A 7,221-nucleotide genomic window follows, 5' to 3' on the forward strand; every position below is an offset into this window, starting at 1 on the left:
CATCGGTGATTTGGATCACGTCGTGTTCGACTACATCATCACCGTTCTTTGAACGCTTCCGTGCGCAATCTACAAAGGTATGTAGATGCATCCAATGACTCGTTGCTAGATGAACTCCTAGATGATCTTGGTGAAACGAGTAGGAAAAATTTTGTTTTCTGCAACGTTCCCCAACAGTTACATCATATGATGTTATTTTCATTGAAGAATATATCAAAGTCCCAGCTCAATATTATCTTACTGAGCCGACCCTTGGGGGCTACACGTTGATGATCAAAGTTTACAAGATTATATTTACAAAGTCCCTGACTCATTATTGCATAATGACCCGGCCCTTGGGGGCTACACTGGTTGAAGTTTTTATGAGAATAAGGCAATTTCAAGTCCCAGGTTGCTGCAAGCATGACAACCCGACACTTGGGGGCTACATATGTAGAATACTCAATTCTGACTAGTGATTGATGAACAACCTGGATTTCTTCAAGATTGTGATATTCATATTGAAGCAAGTCTTAAGCTGTTGCTATGCTACCTTCTTAAGACTTGGGGGCTACAAGTGATAGGCATATAAGAGGTATATTTTCAAGCTTCATGTTAACTACAATTATGACCTGGTGCCATCAATATTTATAAACCGGCAAGTTCTACATTCTTAAACCGGCTGAAGATCAAATGAGTATTTCAAAGGCCAATATTTTTGTTAAGCATTAGGAGCTAAAGTCAAAGGAGTTATTCTTCACAATATTTCACTATGACAAACCGATGTCAGCAAATTGATTATGAAGCTAGTCTATTGACTCGGATTTTATAGAAGAAGGAAGTGACAAGGACTTAAGGATAATCAAGATCAGTTTAACATGGATAAATCCAAATTAAACTAGGGGCTAATGTCGGGGATATACCCCGCGGTATGACCCGGCTGGAGTTGTAAACCGGCTGGGACTTGGTAAATCGGCGGATGGTAAACCGGCGGAGAGTTAAGACAGAGTCAAGACAGATGGCTAAGACAGACGGTAAACCGGCTGGTGTTAAACCGGCAGACAATGTTAAACCGGCAGAACAATGTTAAACCGGCAGACGTTAAGAAGCCCAGGAAGGGAAGTCAAAATAGTTTAAAGTTAAAGTCCGAGTTGGACTCCACATGTAACCCGCCCCTTCAACATATATAAGGAGGGACAGGGCTCCTCAAAGGAGGGAGGAAGAAACGATCTTAGGGCTAGACACAAAGAGGAGAGCCGGTTTATGGCGACTCCCTCGTGATGATAATGAGATCTAGCCTCAAACAGCATGTAGGGTTGTTACCGGATGATGTTTCCCGGGGCCTGAAGCTGTCTAAACCCTTGTCTTGTGTTGCGTCTCTCGATTCCGCTCAACCCCTCTCTAGCTACCACATAGATGCGTTGGCCTCGCGACTAAGTCCTCACACTAAGGACATCTGACGTGTTAATTCCACGACAGTAACCCTTCTCATGCACAAACCTCAGCACCTGTTGTGGACCATGCAGAACACGCCACTCTTCTGTCTCCAGGTTGAACGAAGCTACGCTATCGGGCTCAATGGTTATAACCCCAGTTTCAAAGTATCTGGAATAAAAGTCCATCAAGAAGTACACCACCCCGTTGACGACCACACATCTTTTCTTGCAATCGATACAAATATGGGACGGGGGGTCTTGCTTTCTCCTCCAGCTTCCATGGTTCATGTCATTAAAGGTGATAATCTCACATACCTTTCGGTCACCAATTGTGGAGACACGGAGTGCCTTGTATTCTCTGGTAGAGGAGACCTGCCCAAATGCACACGATTGGACTTGGCAGCGCCATTTTTCTATTCCCTCCACCTCAAGCTCATGCACCAATTCCTCTGAGAAATCAATCGGCAAAGTGATGGTAGCTCCAGTGGCCGGGTTCAACACCCAAAAAGCCCGAGAGTTGGAAATCCAGTTGAAGCAGACGAGGTCTAGCCGCGTCTGTACAACACAGATATTATCGCCCTTGCTTGAGATCTGGCCTACCGCATTGCCCAGCAACTCATTCACTAGATCAATTTCATACTCGGTGCTTGGTATCCGCTTCACCACATTACGGAAATATCCGAGATCGCAACGCCGTTGACCCCACTGTCGTCGTGGTAGGCTATGGCGAGGATTGGGGCGCCGTGTGGTGGTGGGAGTTGTGTGCCGCGATGAAAAGTGGGTTTGCGGTGAGGGCGTGCCAGGAGGGACAGACGGCGCACAGGCGGCAGAGCTCCTTGGCCGGGATGCGGAGGAGAATCTCGTATAGCGCGTCAGCAGGCAGGTCGCCGGAGGTGGAGGCGGCGGGGCGCGGCTTCGAGTTCGATATCGCTGCGGTAAGTAGATCTCGTGAGCAAGCGAGGGAACCAAATCGATGATGGGTACAGATGGGGTTGTGTGTCGAGGATACGAAGGAGTTGGTCTTACCGAGAAACGTGGCGACGAACAGGCAATCGTCGGAGACGAGATGTCGGAGGGGAAAGCGGCCGAAGGTGAATCGATGGTCGCCGCACTGGTCTAGGGTTTTGTTTAGGCCTTTGGGACAGCAAGGGCTCGAATGTAAAGTGTCCCGGACTCCTGCATTTCCCAATTTCGGCTAAATCAAAACGGAAATACTTTACAATAGACGTTTGATGGAAGTCATCCGTCAGACCAGCCGCATGCCGTCCGTTCATTTAAATCTCACGGTCAAGGGTGCTTTCCTCTGACAAGTTTCCAAAACAGCCCATCGATTTTGTCGCAGTATCCTCTTCGATAAGGCGATAACACCTCCTGCATTATCCTCTTGTCCCCAGAATCCTAAAACTCACCACATCACTCGTCTTCATCTCCATCGCCTACTCTTGTGCCGCCGATCTCGCCAATCCCCTCGCCGCCCTCACCTCTTCACCATGAACGAGCCTCGGTGTGCCATTCCAACCGTTGGCTGCCACCGGTGTTAGCGGTGGTGCCCATGTCACGTAAGCTCGCGGCCTCATAGCCGTCCCGGTCATCTCCTTTAGCTTTGGTCCCCGATGAGTGAAATGCATCATCAGTCCATTAACTCAAACGGATTATACGTTTTAGGCCAAGAACTTGAGAACCGATCAATTTAGACCATAAACTCATTTTTTATCAAATAAGGCCAAAACCGATTTGAGAGGGGAAACTGCCATGTCAGCATAGCTTAGACCCCTAGCACTTTGGTTAATTTGTAGAGGGTGTTTTTTTGCAAACTGGCAATCACAATAAAGATAATGGCTGAAGAAAAATAAAACATGTTCCATGGTACTCGAACTCATACCATTAGGCAAGAGGGGTTACCTCAGAGACCACTTAGGAGAATTAGTGGTTGATGGAACGGGAAGCAGCTGGCACTATATATTACAACAAGATGTTTGACATTAACGGTAACACTCAGAACGGGCCGCAGCTAGCACTATATGTTCTGAGTGTTGTTTGATATTGCTTTGTGCCTATATCTGGGTCTATTTCCCTTTTTTTGGTCGGAATTTTTTCACTCCATTTTGTACTGTACTACTGTCACTAGTAGAAAACAGGGCTATGGTCCAGGCCGGCTCAGCCCATTAGTCCCGGTTCAGTGTAGAACCGGGACCAATGTGGGCATTGGTCCCGGTTCGTGAGCCCAGGGGGCCGGCCGGGCCACGTGGGCCATTGGTCCCGGTTCGTCTGGACCTTTTGGTCCCGGTTGGTGGGACGAACCGGGACCAATGTGTAACACCCCGGATGTTACTTTCCATATTTGTATCCAACTCTTGCCGTGTCCGGTGTTAAGTTATATTTATTTTTTGGGTTCGGGTCTTTGTCTCCGTGTGTTGTTTTCTTTTTTCGTGCATCTCTTATCATGTCATCTCGTGCATTGCATTTGCATACATATTCATCTCATGCATTCGAGCATTTTCCCCGTTGTCCGTTTTGCATTCCGGCGCTTCGTTCTCCTCCGGTGGCCTTTTCTAGCGTTCTTTCGTGTGTGGGGATTAAACATTTCCGGATTGGACCGAGACTTGCCATGCGGCCTTGGTTTACTACCGGTAGACCGCCTGTCAAGTTTCGTGTCATTTGGACTTCGTTTGATACTCCAACGGTTAACCAAGGGACCGAAAAGGCCTCGTGTGTGTTGCAGCCCAACACCTCCCAAATTTGGCCCAAAACCCACCAAACTTTGCTCCATGTCCTAGAGTGTTCGACCACGAACGCGTGGGCGAAAACCGCACCTCATTTGGACTCTCCTAGCTCCCTCTATGCCTATATATACACCCCCCCCATTTCGGATCTCGTCTTCCTCCCCGTCCTCCTCGTTTTTAAAAAAAAAACAGATCAAACCCCCCGCCGACGGACGTGTCCGGATCGGACCGGACACCGTCCGCCCCGCCGCCGCCAGCCAATCGCGCGCCGCCACGTGGGCGCGCGCCCACTTCGCCGCCGCCAGGACGGGAGGCCCGCAGCCGGCCCCCGAGGCCCGCGTCGCCCCGCTGACGCCCTCGCGTCGCCTCGCCGCCTCTTCCCCGCGGCCGGCCGCCGGCACCGCCGCGCCCCGCCACCGCCGCCGCGGCGGACCACCGCCGCCTCCGCGCCGCCGCCCGCGGCTCCCCTCGCCGCCCGGGAGCACCGGCGCCGCGCCGCCCGCCTCCACGCCGGCGCCGCCCCCGGCGAGCCCCTCCTTCCCGGCGTCCCGCTCCGTCTCCGGCCGCCGCGAGCCCCATTTCCGGCGAGCCCGAGCTCGGGCTGCTACAGTGCCGCCGGACCCGATCTGGATCTGGATCTGGGGATCCCCCCCCCCCCGGTTGACTTTTATCTCCTAACCCTAAATTTTTATGCGATGTTTGACTGCTTGTATCTCCGCAACCGTAGCTCCGTTTTGGGCATATGATATATCAAAATCTTCGTCTCGACATGTACATCATTTCATTCCATTGCATCATTTGCATTTGAGGTCATCTTGATGCCCAAAATGCTGTTAGAAGGAGCCTTCGTGAGTTAAATTGCAGATCCGTTAGTTCATCATGCACTTTTGTCATTTTTGCCATGTTTAATCCGTGCATGATATGCCTGTGCCCCTTTGGGATGAATTGTTAAGCATTTTGTCTTCTTTCCAGAGGTGCCACCCATGCATTTTTAGGATGTGTGTGTTGTCTTGTGCAAGCTTGCGAAGAGAGGTACCTGAGATTGCTGATTTCAGGGACTTAGTGATTTTCACTAAGTCTGGGATATTTTAGTTCGTGATGCTATATGTCCAGCTTGTTTCCTAGTGAGGGAGTTTTGATATTTATGTTATGCTCTTTCCATCCATGTCTTTGTTTGCATATGTGGAGTGCTCTAGGTTGACTCAATCGAGCTCAACTTTTGCTTCGTTGTTAATTTGGGCAGATCGTCAACTTGTTTGCGATTTTGCCGATGCTACCGTTAGTGTTCCATGCATGCTATGCCTTTGTTATTGCCATGGGTAGCTATCATATTGTGTCTTCTTTCTGGATATATGCTTGCCTTGCCATGACTTGCACCGTAGTGAATGCATCGAGCTCGTTTACATGCCTTCGTGAGTTATAATTTCAGCATGTCTCAGTTTTCACTAAGTCTGAAAACTGATTGTGTTCGAGCTATGTTCGTGAGCTCGGTAGAGTATTTTGTGAACCCTTTTGGCCCCAGGTCACTTTGGGTGTTTTGTTAAGCTTGTTGAGTAGCTCCATGCCATGTTCTTACTTGTCATGTTCAGGTCATTTATCATGTTGTTTTGCTGCTCCAAAGAGAGCATCGTGATCTGAAATTTCAGGCTAGTGTTAATTTCACTAAGTCTGGAATCTGTTTTGCATATTCGTTTTTGCCATGCTTGTTTGAACCCCTTAATCGATGAATTTGCCTGTGGCTCAGTGCTAGTGTTTTATTAACCATCTTGTGTACACCACTGCCATGTATTTTTTTTTCATGTTTGGTGGCCGTAACATGTTCATTTCGTTGCATTTAGATGCCTACTTGCTGTAAATCGCAGACCAGTGTCATATCTTAAAACGCTTGCCATTTCCAAACCGTAACTCCGATTCCATTGATCTTTATATCGTTTTCAAGCGATTTCATCCCCTCTATCCAGTGGCACCCTTGGAATTCCAAGTTGAGGCCAGGTTCATGCATTTCCTGTCATATCTTGCATTTTGCATCCCGCATCGCATCCCGCATAGCATGTCATCATTTCATCATATTGCTTGGTCTTGCTCGTGGTTGATTGTATCCTTGTTGCTTGTTTGTCTTGTTGGGTAGAGCCGGGAGACGAGTTCGCTACCGAGGAGCCCGTTGAGTTTGCTTGTGAGGATCCAGTCAGCTTTGACAACTATGCAGGCAAGATGATCATACCCTCGAAATCACTACTATCTTTGCTATGCTAGTTTGCTCGCTCTTTTGCTTTGCCACTGCTACGATGCCTACCACTTGCTTGTCAGCCTCCCAATTGTATGATTGAACCTCTAACCTACCATTGTCCTAGCAAACCGTTGATTGGCTATGTTACCGCTTTGCTCAGCCCCTCTTATAGCGTTGCTAGTTGCAGGTGAAGATTGGAGCCGTTCCTATTGGAACATCTTTTATTTGCTTGTTGGGATATCACTATATTGCTATGTTATCTTAATGCACCTATATACTTGGTAAAGGGTGGAAGGCTCGGCCTCTCGCCTAGTGTTTTGTTCCACTCTTGCCGCCCTAGTTTCCGTCATATCGGTGTTATGTTCCCGGATTTTGCGTTCCTTACGCGGTTGGGTTATAATGGGAACCCCTTGATATTTTGCCTTGATTAAAGTTTTTCCAGCAATGCCCAACCTTGGTTTTACCATTTGCCACCTAGCCTTTTCTTTCCCTTGGGTTCTGCAGACTCAAGGGTCATCTTATTTTAACCCCCCCCCCCCCGGGCCAGTGCTCCTCTGAGTGTTGGTCCACCTGTCAGCTACCGGTGGCCACCAGGGGCAACTCTGGGCTGGCCTACCCGTACCTAAGACAATCTGAGTGTGCCCTGAGAAAGAGATATGTGCAGCTCCTATCGGGATTTGTCGGCACATTCGGGCGGTGTTGCTGGTCTTGTTTTAACCTGTCGAAGTGTCTTGAGTTACCGAGGTACCGAGTCTGATCGGAACGTCTTGGGAGGAGGTCTTTTCCTTCGTTGACCGTGAGAGCTTGTCATGGGCTAAGTTGGGACTCCCCTGCAGGGATTGAACTTTCGAAAGCC

At 49.0% G+C, this 7,221-nt stretch overlaps 1 pseudogene; it reads right to left on the bottom strand.

Annotated features, from left to right (window-relative positions):
- Window positions 1-1,412: 1,412 nt before the first annotated feature.
- LOC147972414 (putative F-box protein At5g62660) lies at window positions 1,413-2,848 on the bottom strand (annotated as a pseudogene).
- Window positions 2,849-7,221: the final 4,373 nt, after the last annotated feature.

This window comes from Triticum urartu, chromosome 5A (assembly GCF_056163025.1).
Source record: "Triticum urartu cultivar PI428250 chromosome 5A, HENAU_Tu73, whole genome shotgun sequence".
NCBI lineage: Eukaryota > Viridiplantae > Streptophyta > Magnoliopsida > Poales > Poaceae > Triticum > Triticum urartu.